Genomic DNA, 26166 nt, shown 5'->3' on the forward strand with positions numbered 1-26166 from the left:
AATGAAATCCTAATGGAGAACTTGAAGAAACAGGACCAAAGCAGTGCCAATCACGCGTCTCTTAGGGAGTTTCTAAGCAATATTAAGACCAGGGAACTTTATTTTTTTATGCTGTTTCTGTTACAAATTAAGAAAGTTGTAGCACAGTCCAAAAACGGACATGGTATCATCTTTAATCTTTACATTACCAAAGATTAGAACATCTAAAAAATATCAAATGGCCACATTTGTTCAGAGATCTCAGAAGGAAAGAGAGGATATCTGAAACTTTAAAATTTACGCAGAGGCATTTGAGCAGTAAAAGCACCAGAGCTGGATGTGATCAGAGCAGATTGAAGACGGGCTGAACACACAGCACAATCTCAGGGCATTGGTTAAGGTCTTTCCCTCAAATGCCAGGCTTTTTCAAATAAGCAGCAGTTGAAAACCTGACATAACAGGCTTGTCATTCAAAAACTTCTGTTTTACATTTCAAGAAAAGTTGGAATTTTCAGTAAAGCATGTCCGTTTTTTCTAGTGTTAGGATTAATCGATAAATTAATAAAATGCCCTTAAAGTATTCTCCTGAAGTATGGAAAAAATTGGAAAAAAATTTTGAAAAGTTCAGTGGTTGTTTTTTTGTTTGTTTGTTTTAATACAAAGCACTTACTGCATTGCTGCATGCTAGGACAGAGGTTTTCAACTGCACTGACCAGGGAAAAATGATACACAAAAAGGGATAAGACATTGAGCCTTGATAGATAGTAACAATAACTCTAATAAAGCAGCTGTTGTTAGCATTACCAAAGTTTACATGTCAATTTATGATGGTGTGAGGTTTCAGTATAATATTGCTTAGTAGTAATTAGTTGCAGTGATTGCATATTCAGTTACTTACAGAGGTCCATGGTGTTTAGGAGCCATTCAGAGTTCATTTGTAAATTCCTGTTTTGAAAACTCTTTGAGTATTGCACATACTTCTTGCAACCCAAAATCTAGAAAACAAAAATGATGTAAGCAATACTTACAGTACAAAATATTGTACATTCTAGGTATCCTAGAATGAACAAGATGAAGCCAAACTATCTAAAACCAAATTATCTAAATGTCAGAGCTGCCACCCACTTACTGAAGGGGAATCAGTTTCAGTCAGAGCCATGACCCTGGCACAGCTCTGTTTCAGGAGTGTTTCTGTGGCATCCAGAGGGAGCAGTGCAGTACTGGGTAGACTGTGCCAGTCATCCTTTTCTTCCCATCCATGGACTCTTTCCATCCTGACATCTCGATCTGTGGGGAAAAAAATCACATGCTCTTACGGATGAAGCTGTGTTTATGCAAACAGATCAAAGCTCCGTGCTTGCAGGGTCTGCACGGATGCAGTGGGGTCAACACTAATGCAGTGGATCTTAACCATTGTTCCTGATTGGATCCTAACCATAAACCCCTCAGCACAACAGTAACCAACAGTAACACCATTACAGTAATGTTGTCTGCTGTGTGTTTTCCTGCTGAGTACTCTAAATCTTACATACAACCTGGACCTCAGGACACAGGATATTTTAATTTTGCCATTAATAAAACCTTAAACATCAATTGCTCAGATGCCAGTGTTGTTAAAATAAATGTAAATATGAACTGTGAAAGTTTTAACATCCCCAAAAACACAAAATACTCACACTCCCAGAAACCACAAATTACGCACATGAATTTTGATGGAACTGCATCTGGTTCCAGAGTGGAGGCCCTTCCCTTAGTTAAACAAGGCATGAATTAATAAGATTAACATGGTGCTACTGTAGTGTACCCTTGTATAGCACTTGTGGATACTATAGAGCACATGTTGTGCTCCAGTCCTGTGCACGTTAATTCCAGATCACAGCTTAATTAGCTGATGTGTAATGTATTTGAGGTATCTCTATTTGTGATGTGATTGCTTTTGTGCTGGAGCTTTAATACAAGAACCTTTTCCTGCATCTTTGATCTGGGCAGGGGAGGACCATGGAGATGTCAGCAAAGGAACTGCAGCCTTTGGAAATTCTTATCCACTGATGGAATTAAATGAGAGATAGGAAGTATATTTTATATTAAACTACCATCACTCCAAAGGACTCTCTGAGGAGTCTCTGACAGTTTGGGTTGCATTGCCTATGAATAGATACTGATCCATAGTGATTTAGTGACTTCTTTTCCAACATATAAGCCTGAATTGTTTCCAAAACAAATGTACATTTTTGGACCACAGCTCAAAATTGGCTTATTACTCTCCCATGAAAATTAGACCTTGCATATCACACATAGATGATGAAGCTTTGAAATGTTTTACAGAGAATATTTTCAGGAAGCAGTCCTGTGAGGTCCTCTGAAAGAGTTACGAAAGATTCACAAATGTAAAAATAGTGTTTGATTGGTGTCCCTTCCTTAATTTCTATCTTTTACATTGAATAGAAACATGTTCTCCTGACGTTGCAGTAATTAGGAATAAAATATAAAATTATTCAAATTTCTATTAATTAGATTGAAAAATCAAAGTTGCTTATAGTCACAAAATATGAATTTATCACTCATAAACATATATGGAATACTGAAGCTTGTGCCAATTTTTTCTAATATTCTGAGTAATTGCTTACTAATTTAAAGTCATCTCTAAACCGTATGTATTAAGCGGAGTCAAAAATACATGGTAGCATAAAAACAAAAATCTGAAGAGTTTGAAGGCATGAGATCAAAAAGAGAAGTATATCCAAATAATTATCCAACACCAAAAACAGATCCAATGAATAAAAGCACTAAGGGTTTGAAGCAATTTGGCTAACACACACAAATCACTTTCTACATTAATTACACACTCAGAACTAATTGCACACCTGATTCTAAAATAAACCTTGCAGCTTAAAACATTAAGCAGAGGGTTAAGACGCTGATGCTCAGGGCGATCAGATACAATTAATGTGTTCATTGTATTTTAGCAACGGTTGTTTCAAACATCAACATCAGCTTGGTCTACAGCAATCCAAGAGGCAGACTCAGCCTACTCATCATGGAGATAATCCTACAGTTTGTATAGACAGCATACTGGCAGGGTAGCAGGGGTGAAAAGAAGCAGAAGTTAATCAATGTGATTTGTGCATACCTCGGTTTCATTTCAATTTTTTAATACAATTTTTTCATGTAGTCCCCACTACTTTTCTGAATTTCCATGGCCTCTAGTGGGAATTCTTTCTCAGGCTACATTGCTCTTTACATAGCCTGTGCCTTGAAAATGCCTGAAAGAACAAAAACAAACAAACAACCAACAACAAAAAAAAAAAAAAACAAAAAAAACAAAAAAACAACACAATATCAAAACAACAAAAAAGCCACCTAGAGTTCTGAAGATGCCTTGTCCCTTATGATAACAAATTGCATCTGAGCATACACTCCAAATCACATATCTTTAGATATAAACCTTATCTTTGCTTCACTGTTTTCAGATTCTCCTGTACCATTTTTGTTCAAACTAGTGCCACCTGTTTCCAACAGAGAAATGCCTTCTTAGTCAATTGCTATCAATTAACCTTCAGCAGCCACAACACTGCAATACAAAAGGACCATGAATGTAGATCAGATTGCAGTCCATCACAGGAAGGGAATTAGGTGCATACATAATCAAAGTCCATTACACATACATTGTGTGTAAATTACTGCAGCAGGGCAGCATCAGTGTTTTCACTATATCTGAAAACCCTGGGTGCATACTAATATTTGTTGGAGCTTCCCACATGAGGAAGGGATCTGGCAGTAGTTAGTAGTCTGATTAAGACCTATGTTACTATAATTTCAGTGCATTTTTTTTCTCCTGTTTTTCTTCCACATGTTATGTCACACACATACATTTCTTGTCTGAAAGAGAAATATTCCCTCCCCCCCAAACATAGAAAACATAAACAAAACACACAAGGCAACCTATTGGCTTCTTGTCCATGTTAATGGAAATTATTTACGTTAACATAAAGAATTGCAAATTTGAGATTACAGGAGTTATTTATCTATAGAAACTGTATATTTGCAGTAATTTTATACAATTTTACATTGTGCTGTAGTAATTTCTAGTGTTTTTTTTTGTTTGTTTGTTTTTTTTTAATTAATTCCCATCCTTTTGGTATTCAGATGTCATGTTTTCTTTCTGTTATTGGGTCTGGCAGATCAACAAATATGACTTAATTTGTGGTCTTAATTCCAGTTCTGTGATGAACCTCCAGCAGCAGTGGTGTCACATCTGACAATTAAAAACATAACAACTTACTGTTGAGAACTGGCAAGCGATGCACACAGCAATACAGCATTCCTTCATTTCTAAAATGCTACCTTGGCTCTTAAACTGTGTGATCCCTTCTGGGTGGCTTTTTTTGTTTGTTTGTTTGTTTGTTTTGTTTGCTTTTGTTTTTGTTTTTTTTTTTTTTCAGACATTTTCAAGGCTGTGTAAAGAGCAATATAGCCTAAGAAAGAATTCGCACTAGAGGCCACAGAAATTCAGAAAAGTAGTGGGACTACATGAAAAATTTGTACTATAAAATTGAAATGAAACTGAGGTATGCACAAATCACTTTGATTAACTACAGATTGGGAAGCTGAACTCAGATACAAGGACTGCAAGCTCTTAGAGATCATAGCCCTTTTAACAGACAACAGCTTGAATGGAGTGCAGGAATAAGTGTCAGCAAAAATGTCATTAACTGTTCCCAGTAGTCACTTTTTTGAGATACAGCTTCACCCCAATATTCTGTTTCTCTTTGGTACTTTGTGATAAAATAACGTGGAGGAGAAAAATCAGTTTTTCTCTCCAGCTGCAGATTTGCAGATGCGTACCATCACTTTTTCTTAGAGCACAAATGTTCTGTCTTGTTCTGAACATTCCCTGTGTTTCCCCATCTATTTGTAGTATTACCTAGTCTAAAGAAAACTCGAAATCAAATGTGGTCCTCTAAGGAGTCACTTGAAAATAATATAGGCTTTCTGCTTTAAGTCACTTGCTGTTTAAAGGCTATCATGGAAAAAAAAAAAAAAAAAAAAAAAAAGACAACACTGAAACGAATGTAGGATTGAAGGCAGACCGGCAGGAAACAGTAGAGTCTAACTTCCATCCAAGCTAAGCAAAAGAACCCCTTACTTCTTGAGAAAATGTTGTTTCTTAAGGATCAGTTTCATTTTTATCGAGACACTTGTATTTCTGTAGACAAGCAAAACCGCAATTAGAGGAAGAGGCCTGACACATGAATATCATTTGTATGGTTAAGCATAGATAATATAGCCCTTTGTATTTAATTCTAGTCCTGTCTTTCTTTCTGGTATAAAGGAAATGAAAATCTGAAACGTTGGTAAAATATCCACAAACTTCATTAAGTTGTAGCACTGTTTAATTGATAGTGGAGCTCTACATTGCATGATTCTCTGCTCTCTCTTCCAATGTATTGGAAGCAATCCAATGAATGCTGAAGAAATGCACTGATGACGGAAGACTGAATTTTGGCTTGTAATTTCAAACCACGCAATATATAACAAAAATGTATTTTCTACACTTCCTATTGGTTTGTGGCTTTCTTCTTTCCCCCGGTGCAAAAATATGAAAAACCCAGATCTGACATCCTCTGCTTCTTGATCCCATTCTTTATTCTGGGCAGCTCCTCTTCCCTCCCATTTTTCCTCACCACCACCAACCCAGCCCCTCACAGTCTCTCCTCCCAAACCCATTTCACTCTGACATCCCTTCCCTGGCTCTGGAGCTTTCTATTAGCAACTGAATGGAGGCTGGCACCTGAAAACTTCCCACTGATTGATCCCTGAGTGGGTGGTTTGAGCCCATTTACAAGTTCTGCTGCCTTGGGGCACTAACCTGTTCAAGAGGTACCCCTGTCCCCAGATGAATTCCTTCAAAACTGCTGCACAGCTGCATAACTGGAAGCAGAAATGTGGGTTTGGTGTACCTTAAGCCTGTTACTGGCACTGTTCAATGGGGGCAGTTCCCATTTCCCAGACAATGTCTCTGTGATACATCACAGTGCACACCAAGAACCAGAACAGCAATGTCCCTGTTGCTGCCACTGCTGAAATCAAAGAAAAAATTCCCGTCTGTTTTGGGGGTGCAGGTTCAAGGCTGGGAATACAGTGTCTACTCCACTTTGCCAGCTGCCTGAACTGCCAGACTTTTATTCCCAATTTATGTCATTTTAAATGTAACAATAGCTAGGTACTCACTTTGCCACTTTGTTGAAAAATATCCATGGTAGGCCTACATATATCAGTGACTACTACAGAAGAATTTGACATTTGATGAAAAAAAAAAAACAATTCAGATATCAGGAAGCATTATATATACCATGTACACTCAATTAGGCTTCAGCTTAAAAAAAAAAAAAAGAAAAAGAAAATAACATTTCTTCCCAACTCCCAGCATCATCTTCACACACCAGTACTTTGGTGTTTACTTCTCAAAGGCACAGATGACAACAGAACATGTACAGGAGCCTGTACAATAATCCTGCTAAGAGCTCTGAAGAGAAATCTTCAACATGTTGAAGATCATTCAACACTCTAGCTTTATGCTCAGCTGGACAGAAATACATTATAACTTTATTCCAACACTAAAACCTCTAACTTACTTTGGACATAACCCTCTTTGTAACCTGTCCCCAAGAAATTATCTCACTACTACCTTGCTCAAAGCATTCATTTCTCTACTACCCATAATTATTTCAATGTGCTCCCTTTTTGCCCTTTTATTTCTACTAAGACAGCTATAATTACAAAGCCGTTTCTCGTCTTAGACATCCTTGCATCACTAAGAGCAGTAGACCTCCACCAGGCTATGTTGTTAATCTTCCCCGTAATGACAGAACTTGTAATATTCTGGAATCAAATCCATTTTACAGCTTGTTTTACAGCTCCAGGGTTAGTTGTAACAGTGACAGCTCCTGTGAGATGAGATTAATACATCTTTTACAAAACATGTACAGCATTTGTGCTGATAAGGTTTCCTGGTAGTTTTAATATCCTCCACTACTATTTTTTTGATAGCTACAGTATTCTACATAGTGACACAAAAAATATCAATTTTCATACCAATGCCTAAAAAGACTTATTTCCTGCACTCTTTTTTCTTGTCATTTCCATCTTTTTTTTTTTTTTTTTTTTAAACTACTCAGAGTCTTAAAAAGTCATTAAGAAGGTTTCAGTTTTAATTCTTCTTAAATCTGATCTACAAGAAGAGATGCCTCTTATAGATTTCCTGACAGCTTAATGACCTGGACTTTTAAATATGTTTTTTCTTTATTAGCTATGTTGGTAAGGAAATGAACATCAGCACTCTTTCTAAGGGAGGAATAAAAAAAACACACAAACCAAAACAAACAAACAAAAAAAAAACACCACACAAATGGGGATTGGACATAAGGAATTTTGTAAGTCTGAATTTAATATGCTTGTTTTCAGTGGCAGGCAGCTTTAGGAACCAATTATACATTACTTAAGTACATTGAAATTGCCGCTGTGACTTACATTTATGGGGTGTGAGATGAATAAAAGACCAGCCTGGACTTTGAGCAGACGGGTTCTAGGCAGTGGATCTGAATCTCTTTGAACTTTGGGGAAATTAGATGTGGGCTGACATTTGTGGCTTTAGTTCATCTCCACGATGTTTCACAAAAACCAGAATATCAAACCCAGGTTCCTCAGAAATTGGAATTGTTCCTATCTACCTCTGAATTTCATGGTGGCAATGAGTAAGATTCAACACATGGTTTGATAAAGCGCATTGAAGGATTTGAAAAGAAACACCATCCCAAATGTAAATAAACAAAAATTATGGTTATAAGGGCAAGAAAGTCTGTGATTTTTATGGAGCTGAGTTTATGCAAACTTTACACACAGGTGTGAGAAAGCTCATTTTAGATATGATGTACTTTCTTTTAACTGAAATCCTTCTCTAAGATTTGTGTCTGTGTGTGTATCCTAACAAGAATTAATGAGACCCAGACACTATTAACTTTACTGAAACTTTCCATAGCTGTTGTATTTGAAAACATCAGTGTTAATGCACTGATGCAAACAATCTTTTTCACTCTGTTTCTAGTATTCCCTTAATCAGCATAATATCATTGGACTGGCTATTATTCATCCAGACAAAATCCTATTGATTTCACTGGGGTAGGATTAGACTTTGAACATTTACAGATGCTGGATTATACTCCTGGCAGCTTCTTATGGATCTCTCCCATCCTCTCCTCCTCTGGTTTCCACCCTCCACAGAGCTCTCCTTAGTAGACCCATGTCCTCTATAAGGGCTGCACCCAGAAGTCTTCACCCTAACCATTAGAGCCCAGAGGTCCTATGGGATGAGTTAGGCCAAAAGACAGTCAAAGGTTGTTCTAGCATCTGTTACTGGAAAGTGTGCCCTGTTCTGCTGAAGAGTCAGTTATCTGTCAGTTACATAATTAAATCAACCTACGTTGCTTCTCATTAAATCAGATATGAAGCAAAGATATGTTTGTTGTTGGTAGTTTTTAAAAGATGAAGATTGTCCTGGTCTTGAAAACACCTGAATAGCTTCAGAACACAGAACACAGAACACAGAATTTCTAGGTTGGAAGAGACCTCAAGATCATCGAGTCCAACCTCTAACCTAACACTAACAGTCCCCACTAAACCATATCCCTAAGCTCTACATCTAAACGTCTTTTAAAGACTTCCAGGGATGGTGACTCCACCACTTCCCTGGGCAGCCCGTTCCAGTGCCTAACAACCCTTTCAGTAAAGAAATTCTTCCTAACATCCAACCTAAAACTCCCCTGGCGTAACTTTAGCCCATTCCCCCTCGTCCTGTCACCAGGCACATGGGAGAACAGGCCAACCCCCACCTTGCTACAGCCTCCTTTAATGTACTTATACAGAGCAATAAGGTCACCCCTGAGCCTCCTCTTCTCTAGGCTGAACAAGCCCAGCTCCTTCAGCCGCTCCTCATAGGACTTGTTCTCCAGGCCCCTCACCAGCTTTGTCGCCCTTCTTTGGACCCGCTCAAGCACCTCGATGTCCTTCTTGTAGCGAGGGGCCCAAAACTGAACACAGTACTCGAGGTGCGGCCTCACCAGAGCCGAGTACAGGGGGACGATCACCTCCCTAGCCCTGCTGGTCACACTGTTTCTGATACAAGCCAGGATGCCGTTGGCCTTCTTGGCCACCTGAGCACACTGCTGGCTCATATTCAGCCGACTGTCCACCATCACTCCCAGGTCCTTCTCTGCCTGGCAGCTCTCCAACCATTCCTCTCCCAGCCTGTAGTTCTTCCATGCGTAACATTTATCCTAGAGCTACTTGAGATAAGGCTTCCAAAACGTTACACATATTTTGACTCATTGACTTTAAAAAGAGCTGAGAGGCTGAATCCTTATGAACTGATAACAAATTTGGGATCATGGGAAATGCAAATCTAAAATCCATGAAAACATCGTATTGCATGTAATTGTTTAATTATTTGCAATTAATATAACTGTTAATGAAAATAGTTAGTTGTTCTATTAGCACTTACTTACCAAGGCAATACAAAAACAGAAGCAGAAAAGGTAATCCCTCAAAGGAATCATAAACAGTTGTACAGATTGCACAGATTGTACACATGCAGGAAAAACAGTTCACAGCAGCAGTCAAAACTGTTCAACCATCAGCAAATTTGACAAATGACTGCCAAGATGGAAACTGATATGGGGCTGGAGCTCTTACGAAATTCATAATTTTCATGAATTTCACAGGATCCAACTCTGAGGATCCTCAAGATTTCACTTTAACAAAATATCTGAAGCTTCACTGAACATAATTAGTATTTTAAATTTCCTGGGTATCCTTTATTTAAAATATTTTGGGTTTCCTGTGAATTCGGGCTCCACCAGATGTAGAACCTAGTAAAGAAACAAATATCAAGAAACTTGGAATACCTTTGGAGGAATGTAGAAGGAAGGCAACACTCTATAGTTTTTCATGCAAAAATATGAGGATGAAGAGTATTAAAAGACAAATCTACACTATTCTTCCCTCTTCATTTAAAAAGGACTGAAAATGAAAAACACATATACAGCAGGTAATTAAAAATGACAACCTGGGCTTGTTTGCTCACTCACTTGTTGTGGATATCTGTTTTTAAGCTTTTTCATTATTTTGGTTGTAAAAACGCATATTATAAAGCTGAGAAATCTGCTAGGGTGGCTGACAGGGTCCAAGTAGTCAAAGGATTTTCCATGGCACTTTTGGAGGCTTTTCTCTTCTCTTACAGGAATCCTCAATCTGACAGTCATATTAAGAGAGTTGTAAATGCATGGAATAATAATCTGACATTTCTGTGGGTTATTCAAATCTTGCTAGTATTACAATAGACTGGAGTAATTTCCTTTGTTATCTGATGGTGATTACTGCAAATGCCATATAAAACAGTGCTCAAGCAGGTCACTCGGATCATCACTTGTTTCCACGATAGACTTCAGCCATCTGTAGCGCTATCCACTATAATGTTGTGCAATAGACTCCACAGCAAGCAAAATCTACCAGTCCATGGTAAATCCGTGGAGATTTGCATCTAGGAGAAACACATCACTTTGGTGAGCTTTTAACAGGAATGTCTAGGACAAATACAAGGCCACCTGCAGCAGGTTTCCAAGCACAAAGCTTTCCACTTGAAACGTGCAGCCTTCAAGCATGCCCAATGCATGTAGTCAAGGGATTTTCCTGGGATCTGTGTTTTGAGGAGCAGGGCATGAGGATCTTGGAGTGAATGCAGAAAAGAAGGGAAATGGGATGTATTGTATGGAACCACTGGGGGCAGGTGTTGTGCTGAGAGTCTCCTGCAGTGGATGTGGTGCCTCTTCAGGCCTGGCAGAGGATGCCATTTGAGGGCAGGGTATCAACTGCAGGGACTAGAAAAATACATTTTTTTTGGTTGGTTGATTGGTTTTAATAATAAAAATAGACAACTTTTAGAACTGGAGGGCTCTGGATCCCACTGGTGTTGGGGGTAGACACCGAAATTTGGAGTTTCCTGCAAGATGATTACAAAAATCATGGGCCAAATCTCTCTCTCCCAGAATGAATCAGACTGATGGAAGTAAAACATTTTAATCTTGCCTTTCTGTTTTGCTTGTAAGCAGCGGACCCTGCCTTTGACCTTGCTGACCAAATAAGCAGCTGCCCATTTACAGTGTTGTTCAGTGAGCCTCAGAGAAGGGTTAAATCTGTACAAAATCTATCAGCAACCCCCCTAAGTTCCTTTCCAAAATGTTTCACTTCTGTGTATTTCTAGCCATACTTAAATCAAACAGCTCTTTACCTCCATTAAAAGAAAAATTCAGTGAGAATCCCAGCTCAGTTTTAAGAGCAGAGTTTTAGGCAGATTCACATGAGACATTTAATTGAGTTTAATTCAACTTAAAATGCATGTAATTTAGCCATCATATTTCTTCCCTGTTTACCTCATGCTTATATGATGCCAAGAAAAAATTACAAGACATAGGCAAACTCTAATGATGACCTCAGCCTGTGGTCTCGGCTAGTACAAAATCTCTTGCAAGCTATTACTTACTCTATTTAGCATGCACAAGAGTTTTTTGTGTACCACTGGGTAAGTCATTACATTATTTCCAACCTTGTATGACTTGGGTTTCTAAACGCAAATGCCTTAGCTAACTTTGCAGCTATCTTCGTCTATCCTCAGAGTAATCTGCAGATTAAGAGTGAAATGAAAAATCAGAAAACAAACTGTCCCTCATTTGCTAAAAAGTAAGCTAAGATTGTAACTGCTAAGATTGTAACTTTTAATTAGGCAAGAAATAAATACATGAGAGTTGAGCAGACTATAAAACTGTAATTACCTTTTAAAATTACTGCTAACAAGCAAATTAGCCACAGCGCAGAATGGCAGAAGATCAATAACAACAGTAAAACTAGAAGGATTTTGCTGATCGCATATTGTCTGTGGATGCAAACTGTAAAAGAGGTCCCCGCAGGCCGCACAACAATAACCTACAGAAGAATGAGACACAAAGGGTATTGAGCTCAAAGATGCTTCAATTTCCCTAGGTGGTGAGCACTCGTCCCATCAAACCACCTATTAGTCACAAACTCATACAACTAAGAACTCTCAGGCCTCTTGAGGTCTCCTGTCATCTCGAAAGAGGCAATACCGATGAGAGGCACTAGTTCCTCTTGAAGCAAGTTCAGTTTATTGTTTTTCAATGGCTCCAGCAATTTATGATGGTGATGCTGCCAACACATATAAATAAGTTTGTACATCTGCTCTTCAGCAAAGGTCTGGAGGCTCACTGCAAGTTAACTCAGAGAATTAAAACAATAAAAAGGCAGAAGAATTTAAAAATCATGATATTTTGCTATAAAACAACAACAACAACAACATAATCTGTTCTTTACCGGCTTCAAGTGTTTTTGGCTAACTTACTGCAATGGTCCATCTAAGAATGATTTGTATGTTTGTATTTTTAATAAAAAATAATTATAATTCATCTGCATCGAACTTTGCTTCAGCACCCTGTTTTAGTTCTTTCTGAAAAATCTGGAAATCACAGCTCTGTTTTGTGAAAATGTTGATTTTTCAGTACTAGTAAGGTTTGTATTAGAGAAGTGAACAAGCTGATTTTTAGATACTTGGCAATAGGATTTCCTTCTTTTTCTTTTACTCACTATAAGTTGTACCCTAAATAATTAAAACAGGGAAATAGTCTCACTTAAAATACCTGTTTAGATACCCAATGCAGTTGATCAGCTTTCAAGAACGATATTTGTATGTATACAAATATGTATATTTAGGCATTACACAAGCCATAAAGTTCATTTTAAAAGAAGTAGATATAACACGAAATACCCTCTGTCTACAGATTTACTTATTAGCAAAGTAATAAACAGGATTAGGAAATTTTTCAAATAGGATATTAATGACAATTAACAGTGCATTGGTCATATGGTTTACTGTCATAAATAACACATACAATGTCATCATTTCAGGGGTAAAAGTCTGGTACAGGCAATGCTTTACAGTCTGACTACACACAGCCAATGCGTCTGTGAGGCTGAAAGGAAGGAATAAGGTACTTCAGTGATAAATAAATGCCAATTTTATTATTCTAATTATTCCTTTACAGTCATCCTGCTTATTATTATGCTATTAATTAATCAGAGCATGTTTTAAATGGATGTTATATTAGTTGTCTTTCCTTGTACAATTCGCCACAACAGAAATCAAACAGCCCAATCAGCACTGAAAATAATACTACCTCCTTTTAATTACCTGAATTGAGTATTATGCTATATTTCTGAACAACAGAAACACCAAATGCTTTCAGGTTCTCCAGATACATTAAAAGAAAGATGATTCACTGTAAATATCTTATAGGCAATTCAGCACTGCCATATTCAAACCTACATATTAATCGAGAGGAAAACAACAGTGCACAGTTATCTATTTAAAGATACTATTTTTCTAAAGACACACAAGAGAACCCTAATTCTGGCATTTGTTACATTTGAAGCACTCGTCTTTTTAAGCTAAACAGAGCATACATATATTTGTCTGCTTTCTGTGTTTGATAACCACTGAGGAAGCACAGTATGGTATGATATCTGCAGTCAGTAAAGAGAATGTGATTTTTAGAAGAGAGACACCCTGTAGAAAGCTGCTCACCCTGGCATGGCAAGAAATGGCTTCAGGCAACTGATCTCCTTCTCTCTGAATCAGGCCAATGCCCTGAGCAGAGCTGATGTGGACAAGAGAGAGCTGTTTCTGATGGGACTAGTGCTGACCCCCTGCTGCCAGTCAGCATCCCCAGCATCTCCCCATGGGCTGCAGGACAGCCCATAAAGCCTGGTTAGGCATCCCAAAACTTATTTAAGTACACCATGAGGGGAGGGGTGGGTGAACTAGAAAAGCACAAATGTCCTGTGGGTACAAAATAAATACTGACTAGGTCTCAGTCAGTGGGGCAAATAATAATTGTGAATCAAAGGCTGGTATTGCCTCTACTGTACTATTCAAGGTATGCTTCATTTCATTTTTAATATAAATATCTGTGTTACGCTGTGTGCCTGTGGTTTCATATTCCCAAGAGTGAGAGTGGGGAAAAAATACCTGTAAAGGTGACTACAGGGCTTAAATTTTAAGTCCCTAAAGCCTGGGAGCTTTAGGTATGGGCTTGAGCCATATGTTTTATTTATTTTAGGAAGGGTCCCCCAGACATATTATTGAACCAGCCTTGGTTACTGTTATTGATATCTGACATAAGGTTATACTTAATCACTAACATTTAGTACCACTGCTAGAAGGAATCTGAAAAATCTAGTCTGACCAGCCAATCTACCATTATGGGAAATCCTTTCCAGACCCCAACAGGCAACTGCATAAATAAAGCATACAGCAAAATATCAAACCAACGCATAAGCTGTCGTATAAACAAGCTAGTAAAAACCACACTAGCATGTAAAGCAGGTGAAGAGAGACCTATGCCATCAGAATGACTCATATGAAGCAGGACAGCAAAGGCACTTTCTTGCAAGGGATCGGGCGGCAGTGGGGAAGGCAGAACAGCTGAACTGGAGGCTCTGCCTCATGCTGGAAGCAGCAAACTGTACCTCACAGCAAAGGACCAAATAAGTCTGTAGTGTCAGACTTAGAAGTATGTTGGAAGAACAGTTAACCCCACTTTATATCCTATAAAAGTTTGGTGGAGGGAGGTTGTGACTGTTTCTGTGCTGGATTCCTGGATGACCCATTCAGCAAGCAGGGTTTTCGTCTTTATAAAATTAACCTGAGTACAGGTTACAAAAGCTGGCAGAAAGGCAGACAATTCCATGGATTTGAACTACTAAAACTACCCCTACCAGTACAGCGAGGGAGATTCTAGAGAAAACCCTCACCCTTCCTAGTCAGCTGAAGATTACATTTTAACATTTAAATTCAGGAGAGACAAATGTAAAGAGGAACAGAACAACTCTTGATATAAAGAGGAACAGAAGTGTACAGGGAAGTAGCAAGTTCAGCAAGTACTACAACTCTCTTCTACCTGTGAAAATTAAGCTCTGCTTTTGATATACTGGCTTCACACTTTTGTTTTCTAAAAAGTTAAGGATTTTTTTCCTGGTGGAGTACAACTGATCCTCATCTTAGGTCAGAAATTAAAAGAGAATGACCTTATATAATTAACTCACTAAGAGTCAAGAAGCAGGGTTTGCACCAGTGAAAGACTCAGCTCAGTAAGCTGAGCCCAGCCCTGTATGTTCTCACTTCCACCACGCTGGTTCCACATTAGCCATTTTCCAGTATCTACATTAAATACCATTTGTTCCTCTTCCAGCTTCAATGTTGCTGAATCTGCATTCCACGCTGAGGCTCAAAGACATTATATCCATTTTAGCCTGAGAATCTGATAGAAGTAGAAATCATGCAGACAATGTACACCACAGTTACGTTAAAAAAATAAATAAATTAAGAGACTAGTAGCAGATTCTTTAATCACAGTGTTGCATATACTAACTTCCCCTTCTCCCACAAGCTAACTCTGTAATCACTATGTATTTGTGTGGTGGACTCATATCTTGGATATATGGCTGTAATGACAGTTGTCTTTTTTTTTTTTTCCCAATTAGTTTTGCTCAGTTTTTATTTTTAAAGTGTACACAGAATCTACAATATCCAAAAAAAAAAAAGAAAAAGCCACCACTGAAATATTTTCTGAGAAATTAGTGAGCTAATCTGTCAATGGAAAGTTATTTTGTGCCACTGAGTTTTTAAAAATAAGACTATCTATGACATTTGTGATATTGCTCATGTGTACTCTACTCTTGCTCAAAAAGGCATCAGGCTAATTCTTTTTAAGAATAAATTTTGAAGGAAGGGTATTTTATTTTTCTTCTCACACAGAAACAATTTGATATGGGAATCAGAATAACTTGCTTGACCTGTTGTGACTGAATAGTGATTAGTAACTGAAACCTACACTTCACTTGTTTCAGCTGAAAACTGAATGCAAAAAGGGAAGAAATCTCCTATCCCGTTTGATTGCACATCTCCTGGTTGATTATCTTCTACCATATTTCCAGGAGGAGACAGTGGCAAGAGAGGTGTGACATTGTACGTGGCCAGCAAGAGAAGGTTGTCTCTGTAGTTCAGTCATCAAGTGTTATATCCTTCTTTCACTAGTCATCTCTAATCCAAACTCCCAAATGCCCATCTGATTAGCAACTGGTTGTTAGGAGCCAAAATGAGCTCCAGAATTACCTTCAGAGCATTCTATTTTCATCCTTATATCCTGTAAAATTTCTAGACTCAGTTCAAGACTAGGATGTGGAAAGACCGTGAAAATGGTTTGAAGAAATGAGAGGATGAGTCAGTTACAGAGAAGTTCACTGAGGAACAGAGAGGGTGTACAGAAAGGAAATGGAAAGGGAAAGGTGTGGAAAGGATGCCAAATAGTATGAAAATAACTTTTGTTATTGTGACATTTAATTATTTTGCTTTGGTATTATTTTTTTCTATTCCAATACTGGGAGAAAATAAGGATGGCAGTACTTTACCTACCCTTGTCAGGATCAGTTCCTATATTTTATGGTAGATTAAAATTACCTACCTCTATTTTACAATCCCAGCTGTTATCCATAAAATAATACAGTCTCAGAAGTAAGTTGAAAACACCGTAGAGATGACTATGTGTTTGATTTAAACCTGTTAGCAGAGTAGGCCATAGAAGGAAGGAGCTTGGTATCACCTGTTCGCAAGACTTGACTGTTTTTCAATGAATTACTATCCTTAATCTCTCCAGGCTGTTGACACAAACATCTACCTTGCTGTTTCAGAGCCGTCACCCAAACTGAAATTTAATTTAGTTATTCTGATACTGTTTTTGATATGACAAGCTGTCATCTCAATATATCTAAAAAAAAAAAAAATAGATTCCTCCTTTTCCACTTTTTCAGTCATCTTCCACCTCTTAACTTTTATCAGGGTGTTTTTTCCTAGATAACTCTTCTTTACACTCAAGGCTTGTGACTGCTTTTCATGGCACGTAGTTAGGATGCAGACTTCCCCTTCTGACATCTATCCATAAAATGAAACTTGAGTATCTACCATATCCTTGGCCAAGGCAAATTTAACCAACAAATACCTACCCAGATATTTGTTGCTGGTGCTGCTAAGACCATCTTCCTAGTTCTTTGCTCCACCAATGGCTGTTTTCTCTGTGCACTCCCCTTCTCTGTAATGCCAGACACAAGCTGTTTGTCTTTGCTTTTAGATCTCTTCATCATGATCCATTACCATTCATTATCAAATGATTGATTTCTACCTTGTGTCTTTAGTCTGCTGTCAGATCCAGTCTCTCTCATATTCCTGTTAGACATAGAAATACTTATCTTCATACTTTTATCTTTAAAACTCTCCTTGGAGGTGTGTTCTACCACTGCACAGAGCACTGCTGCTTGTTCCCCCCAGTTTTCACCCACCTGTTCTTTCTTTTCAGGTACTCGGCTATTGAAAATGGTTGACTGCAGGGTCTTGTCTTTTGTTCACAACTGGTAAAGCAAGCAACCAAGGCCAGGACCCTGGCCCATGCCTAGTCTCTGATTCATGGTGTTAGTAAAAATAAACAATGATAATGAAAAAATAATAATAATAACAATGATGATAAGAGAACTTAAGGAAGCCTTAGACATTTAATACTAAATTCACTTCATTGCAGTTGTCAGCATAAAAAGTACTAAAAATAGCTAGGAAATGTGTGTGTGTGGAGGGAATAGGAGGGAACAAAACCAAGTGAAATAAAAATCATGTCTTAAGGTGATATTTTATATTTTCTTTCTAAACTAATGCAGGTCACAAAACAAAACCACAAGCCAAACAAACAAGCAAGAGCTAAAAGCAAGGAAGAAAATAAACAGTCATAGGAAATGAGAGGAAAACATGCAGATGACACAGAGCTTGTCAGACAGAAATAATAATACAAAGCCAGGAAATTGTTGTCCGCTAGCGACGACTTTGGCCCACAGTCATGCATAGCACTGCTTAAGCCACCTACCAATTTAGTTTGGATAGCTAACTGTAATGTATGTTATAGTAATAGCTTTTATATTTATATTTACTTATTTTTTTTAATATGAATTCCACTTGCAAAGCTTAAGGAAAACATCTTTCTGAAATCACTTATCTATGGTGGATGTTGATTTGATACAGAACTAGCTCACTTTTATTGCTTTTCACCTCTTCATCTCTGACATCAGTGGGATATAACCATCTGTGTAACTACCCAAATATATCTGTGAGAAAAAGTCTATGCCAGAAAATAATATTACAATACTGCCCAACATCCCCTTAAGCAAGGAAGTTGAGTGACGCAAATGTCTCTCTTTCCCTCCTCTGTACCCACACAAGAGGGTTGGAGACAGATGAGCACCTGGCTTTGAATGCCTGTCTTGCACCAAGCTACCTCGGCTTTATTGGGACCTTTGTCCCTGGTGCTTACCTTGGAGTTTGCCAGGTCTCTTGTACCTGCCTCTTGGAGCAGATGTTAAGAGATTTCTCTTAATATCTCTTTAAGTCCTGTGGAACTTGTATTCCATTCTGAAAGTGTGAATTTTGGAGCTCTGGAGGTTGTTCTTCTGTTGAGTTTTATGCATGCTTGGCTATGACAAAAAGAAAAAAGAAAAATAAAAAAGAGGAAAAGATGAAAATTAAAAAGAAAATCAGACTCAACAGCAGATTTCTGGAATAACATACTGCCTTTAGACTTAAAACTGGAATGTTTCACAGTAGTATTAATATGACAAACAAAATCAAACCCAAACAATTCAAATGACATTAATAGTTGATGTACAAACACGTTTAAGAAACAGCAGGAATTTAGGACTAAATAAAAGCAGAAGTAAGGAGAGACAGCTGGAAGAGAAGAACAAGAAGGCTTGAAAGTTTGTGCCAACACGTGATAAAGTATAGTTTTTACAAGTCTACTTTCTTTATTCTCTATTCAAATAAAAAAAGTATTTTGCTACTGTCAGTAACATCTATGCACTAACGCTAAAAATACACTGGCTGTGTGATCTTTAGCTTTTTATTCAGCACTGCTTGTGTGAAATATATGTAAAAATAATCCAGTGTGTTGTGCTTAAACTTAAGTTTCTTTTTATAAAAGTGTAAGACTCTGACCTGTGTCTTTTCCACTAATGAGTAGATACGTTGGTCGATATCGCAAAGGTATTTCAAAGCACTGCAGACACATTCATTTATCAATGGGAAAATTTAGGCAAATAAAAGCATGTCTAGTAAATAAGGATTAACAGGATCACGTCCTAATTTTTATCTATTATATTTAAACTGTTTTAGAACTAAAGCCTGGGGGAAAATGGGGTACATATACATAAGAGTTCAACAGGCTCTGGAAAGCACAAAATAGAAATGTAAGAAGGTCAGAACAGTAAATTCAGAGATTGTTTATAAGCTCTGTGTTCAGTATTCATGTGCTTTACAACTGCCAACACTTTTTCAGCCTTGTCTTACTTCACAAAAGAAAGGACATAACAACAGATTGACACAACTGTATGTGTACAGGTACACATGTACATGTATGCATTTACATACAAATAGTGGAATATTTCCACACAGCATGAAGACATTGATATAATTTCATTGAAATCACCAGCCACAGATAGAACTTCAATAGATCTTTGGTATGTAAAACTGAAAAGATTCAGAAAGAACGTTTCACATTTTAAACATCATCTTTTTTTTTTTTTTTTTTTTTTTTTCTGACCATAGACTATGATGACAGCCTTACTTAGAGGACCTCTCTATTGAGGAAAGTGTATTTCTTTCTTTAGATCTTCGCATTTTTGGAGCAGAAGTTGAAATCAGTAAGTTGCTCTGCCTAAAAATGATGGCTTTTGCTTTACATACTACAGAAGGGTCCAAGATACACACATGGAGCTGCACCTAAAGGACCCACCACCACTAGTCCAGAACAATCCCATTGTTTTATTTCCATGAATTATATCCCTTTCTTGTTGCACTTACCGATAGTTCAGATCTCTGTAGAAAACCATTCCTCTTTTGCAATCACAGAATCACAGAGAGAAATCTTTTCCTGGTCCAAATATGTGCATTTGTAAGTTTTTAGCGCAAGCACTGTGAATCTTGGGAGCTTTGGCTGGAACACTAGAAAAGGTAACATTGTACTAGTGAAAAAAACATCTCTCCGTGAGCCAAAGGCTGAAGCAAAATGCTTTATGAAGCCCAGCTGGCAAATGAACAAGTGGAGATGGATCTTACACTGGGCTGTCAAGGCAGTAATGAGGAGAACATTCCAATGGTAAATTAAATCATATCGAAGCTGCATTACAAATGGCATTTTAAAAGCATTGGAGGAAGGAAAAACAATCACTATTGGTGCAAGACAGTAAACAGCACCAGTAATCACATGTATTTCACAAGAAAAAAAAAATGGGTCTATTATTAGCACAGGAATTTTTTATATACTTGAGCTCTAAATCAGCACCAGCAGCTGAAAACGAGCAATATCAACCTAGGTTTTGTCCCAGCTAGTAAACAAGACCGGTACAGATCAAAACAACTTTCTCATGTTGGGAATGCATGCTGCTCATCAAAAAGCACAGTGATGAGCAGCTACAGGGAGACAGTCCTACGTTAATCAATCATCAATCAGTCTTAGAAAGTGCTTATTCTGCTGTTATACAAGGATCTTCATTACTCCATGTGCACTGTTCTCGAGAGAGAAGAGATAAAGCCTTTTTCCAATGAATAAAGCAATAGTTTCCATGCAGTAAAACACATTTAATTCTAGACGAAAAAAAAAAAAAAGAAAAAAAGGAGAAAAATAACAAACAACTTAGGTTGAGGCAGTGGTATTCATGAAGAATCTCTATATTTCTCTTTCCTGCTTCTTTACAAAATGCAAAATTATAGCTTCACCAGATTAGGAATGGGGAAAGGGCATTTTAATCAGCAGAGAAATTCTGTTGAAGAGTTTAGAACTTAATATTCTCTTTCAAAATGAGAGGGAGAATTACAATTGTCCAAATTTTGAGGGTGGAAAGAGATACAATGAGATGTGTGCCCTTTCAGAGTAAGCAGAGGGCTATTTTAAGCTCCATAAGGAAAATATATAAGTATGTTAAAAAGCTGATAATAATATCAGTTTAAGCTAAAGGTTAAGTATTGAAACAAAATGTGTATAACTCCTCAGTATAAATGCAAAATCAGAGTGCAAAAAATGGCTTAAATCTGCCGTTGAGTTTTTTTGTATTACAATTCATAACTTTTGAGATCTTCAGATCATAATATTAAATCCCCTGGAAAAGAGGGGTGGGGAGAGAAAAATCATTTCTGCTGTTTATTTTTGAAGCATAGGCATTTTCTTCCCTCTAAGTGAGCCTACAACCACCCTGGCACCTATTCTGCACCACTGAATAACAACTGGATGCTCATGCTTGGAAAGATGGGTGAGGGAAGCAATTTAAAATTTATTTTCATAGTGGAAAATAGGTTTTGCCAAAATAGTTTCAGTTTATGAAAGGACAGAACAGCTGTATTTGGTTTATAATAAATCTTTCACAAATCAGTAAAAGCAAATAGACAGCACAACTGTAACCCATAAAAGTGGAAAATATTAAACAACAGACAGTGAAGTTGTTAAACTTTCCCACAGATGCTGTTGGTAAAAAGCCTCTGCAGAATACGTACATGAAATGTGCATGAAAAGCAAACCTGAAGGCAGGGGGCATTGGAATGAGACAGAAATACTTATTAGAGCAATATCCTATTAAGTTGGCTATTCTGGGTATGGAGGAAGGTGTCTCCAGCAGTTTCCTACTCCTATTACTGAATGTTAGTGCAGAATAATTACTTGCTTGCCAAAAATATCAGGACATTGACCCTGCAGACTTATTGAATTCGTACTGCTTGCCTCCAGGCCATGTCGGGGGTTATTCAATTTTGCCTGAGGAGGACAATCTATTATGAGAGATGAGTCAAGAAGGCATCTTCCCTGATTGCCCACCAAAACCATTATCGCGGCGTAGAGGGGCCATGAGCAGCGAGTGGGCAAACGAGGCAGCGCTGATCCCGATTACCGGGGGACCAGACACAATTTGCATCACGAGCAGCAGCGCGGCTCGGGGCAATCAGCCAGGGACGAGGCCACAGCCTGCACACACCCCAGTGTTCACAGCACAAGTGCCGCGCTGCTAATTGCTTCTGCTTGGCCTGGCACGGAGGAGGCTGATTGGCTTGATCTGCAGCTGGATGCATGTTCTTACACCGACAAAACCCCACCAGAAATTATCCTCAAAGGGGAAAGGAAATGTTAAGGTGCAACACATTCCTACACCTCTGACACTGCCTCTTGTTACGGCGTAATTGTTTGATGTCGACACTGGTCAGGCACTTAATGAGACAGAGTCAACCCACAGCTCCATCTAAAGAAAACAGACTAACAAAACCAGCAAAAATGTTTCCATGGAGTTAGACATGCAAGCAAACAAACAATAGCAAAGCCCCACACGATTCATAATTTTTTAAATATATGTAAATATACTTTTATATTTTTTTTTAATATATATACGTAAATATGCCACAAACTTGCCCCAGAACCTGACAATATCAATAGGAACCTTTACAGTGGCCTTCAACCACTTTAAACTAGGCCCCCTAGAATTAAGGTCGTATTCTCACAAGCTGTAAACAGGTTCTTCACCTTTGAAAAGAGCAGTGCTGTAGTACATACCTGAATACAGTCGCTTAATTTACGGAACTAATTGGACATGTAAAATAAATCAATGTTTTCCAGTTCTCAGAGGATATGCTATTCCCAAGATTGCTCAGTGCTAGTGAAATTGATCTAAGACCTGCCTCAAAGCAAAATGAACCCACTGGAAAGGCTATGTGTCTCATTTAAATGTGTTGGGTATTTATATTTCAAACACTTTAAAAACTGCTTGTTAGAAAACAGAAATTTAGTGTAGGAATTTATGTGAAAACATAGTTATGAGCACAGAAAAATGCAACTTTTTACTCAATCCTGTTACTAGAAAAGTGGAGAATCCTCCTCCCAGCATTTTATCTTCCCTTCCCTTTCCCCCCACCCCCAACATTTTGGGTAGTCTGGAAATTTGAAATTGTGACTGAAAGCTGTTGTCTTAATAAAACCATTTTACAATTCCAATCCTAACACTAACATTCAAGAAATATTTTTGCCTAGATTTTAAATTCAGTTGAAGCCTACATCCACTAAACTAACAATATGAGAATTAGATAATAACTTGAACACAACAACAACACCCCACCACACTTTACATTCTTTTGTTGCCTATGTTAAGATAAATTGCCTTGTTTAAAAAGAGAATTTGAGAGAACAGGAAATTCTATTATTCATGGATCACCAAAAAACAAGAGTGAGGCAAGCCATACATGAACTTAGTCCAAAGTATTCTGCCATGATCACTGCCACTAGTCTCTGAGGACTGTTTGATGAGCAAAGTGAAACCACCTCTTGAAACCACAGCCAGGATTACTGTGAGGGCAAACAAAGGAAGATGAAGACATTGTGCCAGTCATGTCTGCAGGGAGTAATAGAAGCCCGTGTTTAAGGGTTTGGCTTAATATCCCTGGGCGTATTAAGCTTGACAAAGTCAGTACTTTCCTCATGAAAACTCAATCACATAATTGACTGCTGTCCTTAAAACAAAAATCAAACTGCTCATACCAACTTTTTCCATTCACTTACTCCCGTCATGAAGCAGAAGAACAGTAACCATCAGGATGTTGCAGAAAGACTCAGATCTTCCCTCCATTCAGGGTCATCTGCACCAGCCCCACTTTGATATCTCCATTTGGGATATCTAAGATGTGCATTTGTATTATATCTAAGATATAATGATGCCAGGTGGTTCAGTTCAGGCCCTTGATCACATCATACAACACTATTATATGGAACTATTACAGTACTATTATAAAACATTAAGCAATCACTGAAAATCATTCAAACCCTTCTCTGAAGAAGCATTCTTACTTTTCTCCTTGGCTTTTCTGGAGTGAGTATTGTAACATCAGATGGATGACTTCAAATCCTGGGACAACTTTTGCCTGAAGTGAACTGAGGGGCCTCTGGCCAAGATCCTCCATGATACATTTTTTCTGTGTTCCAGAGCACAACATATCCCATGCACTGAATGAATAAAAGTTCTTAAGAAAAATATTACAATAACGAGATAACAAAAATAATAACGTTTTGCATTCTCAGTTGGTGTTTATTCAGTTGAAAGCTAAATCCCAATTACATGCATGAAAGAACTATATTAAGGAAGTCTCCATTTTAATATTTACTAACTTCTTAGTGCCTGACTTGGCAGCCATCACAACATTTTTTCAGCCATAGGGGTTTTTGAAGGCTTTGCTCTCTTTGAGCAGGATTGGCTAAAGATCTGGATGGATTTCCTTTGTTTTGCTTTCAAGACAGCTAATGAAGGAAAGTGCTCTGTTGAGCCTCATTCAAAGGCTTTCTCAGCCATACTGATTGTCAGGATACCTTGCCCACACCAGGGAGAAATATCCAGGTAAGGGAAGGCACAGGCTGCATCTTTTACCTTAAATCCTGTGGAGAAAGAGAAGCAAACAGCTAGCCAATGCATTTTGTAAATGAATATTTCTTGTAGGTAGGAGAGAGCAGCACAGAAAAACTAACTTTCCTGACTCCCTGCTCTTCTTTGTTCAGCTTCTTTTGGCCTGCTGGGAGGGCAGGATGTCACACTTGAGGAGAGTTATGGTGCCAAATGATTCTGGATTTGCCAACATAAAGATTACCTTCCTAGTACATTTAGCACAATCTGCTAGCATTAAATACTAAACCCCAAGTATTTTGTGTAGTCTCTACACAAATACTATCTATCCACCTTTTCCACAGAGACCACACCAATTCAGAGCTCAAGATCATATTGGCATCCCTCTGATCTTTACAGGTACCTGAAGATTATTGTCCAGATGTAATATATTCTTAATGATACATTTTCCATTGCAAGGCTGCCCCACCCTAGACAGAAATCAATATGCTTTAGAAAAATCTGGTTTTAGCTCCATTAGAAAATATGACTAATGACCTTCCTAAAGAAAGACATTTAATGCAGTCTTTCTTGAAAAGGCGGTAACAGATAGGTAGGTAACATAGGGGAAGCACAACATTTCTGTGACCATTGTGGCTTCACTGTAGATGAATTTTTCAAGTGATATCCACAGTCCAGCACAGTGATATCCACAGATCTGCACAAACTGCAGAAGAGAAAAATTACAGGATAATCACATATGTTCCAGAAGGCTGTGTACCAGCAATATATAGCTGCTTATGGCAAAAAATGCAAAGCTTTAACAAATCAGGAAGAACTGTTCAATCTTGTTCAAAGCTTGTTCAATTACTGACATGGGTATTTTAGAATGCACCTGACAGATTTCTTTTCCATTCCCGGCATTTTTTGCTACTTCTTTCCTACTAGGTTAATAGCCTTATTAATATCCCCAGCATTGAATGTTCAAAAACTAGTATTTTGTAGTATTTCCATCTTGAGAGAATCAGATTAATCAGAAATGACAGGACATAATAGAGTCATATTGCTTAACTCTACCCTTTACTCACACAATTCTCTTATAGAGTCATCATCCATTTGGCATGACAAAAGGCAGGAAGATTTGGCAGAGGAGGTGATGATGCTGAGCTTCTGCCTGAACCACAGACACACAGTCCTCTACATTCTGCCATGACAGAAAAGTGCTTTTTTAGTATTTTACATGAGATAAAGTTACTCCTTTGTGGAGACTGTCCTTTCATTTTCAAAAGCAACCTTACTCCTACCTCTGGAAGTGCCTGGAAGTCAATCAGCACCTCATCTGGAAGGATTGACTTGAAACATTGATTCTTGAGGTGCTGGATTAAGGTAGCAGGAGTGAGGCAGATTGATCCCATTTGTAGATTTGCACTCAGCTTTTATGCTATAGAAACCATTTTTACATTTTTCAACTCCTGTACTGACCAGCTTTTTAGAGAGAAAATGATTTTACCTGTGGTCACTTTAGGCTTGGAGACAGAAGAGTGTATCTGTGGCCATTTTGAGGAGCTCATCAAC

General features: G+C 38.0%; 1 long non-coding RNA gene across 32 annotated transcripts in view; it reads right to left on the reverse strand.

Annotated features, from left to right (window-relative positions):
- The window catches only part of LOC106016802 (uncharacterized), an 86283-nt gene that overhangs the window by 28949 nt on the left and 31168 nt on the right, over nt 1–26166 (reverse strand). For 20 of the 32 annotated variants that reach the window (XR_011808781.1, XR_011808782.1, XR_005265553.2 and 17 more), the window contains 7 exons: nt 25680–26165; nt 24066–24221; nt 20054–20194; nt 18510–18669; nt 17161–17380; nt 11862–15419; nt 878–974 (listed from right to left, as the gene is read on the reverse strand). This is a non-coding gene — a long non-coding RNA (uncharacterized lncRNA). Of the gene's footprint in view, nt 1–877; nt 975–9134; nt 9903–11861; nt 15420–17160; nt 17381–18509; nt 18670–20053; nt 20195–24065; nt 24648–25679; nt 26166 lie in introns of those variants that run through there. The other 12 variants (XR_005265554.2, XR_011808771.1, XR_011808792.1 and 9 more) reach the window with 10 other exon arrangements.

This window comes from Anas platyrhynchos, chromosome 4 (genome assembly GCF_047663525.1).
Source record: "Anas platyrhynchos isolate ZD024472 breed Pekin duck chromosome 4, IASCAAS_PekinDuck_T2T, whole genome shotgun sequence".
In the NCBI taxonomy this organism is placed as follows: domain Eukaryota; kingdom Metazoa; phylum Chordata; class Aves; order Anseriformes; family Anatidae; genus Anas; species Anas platyrhynchos.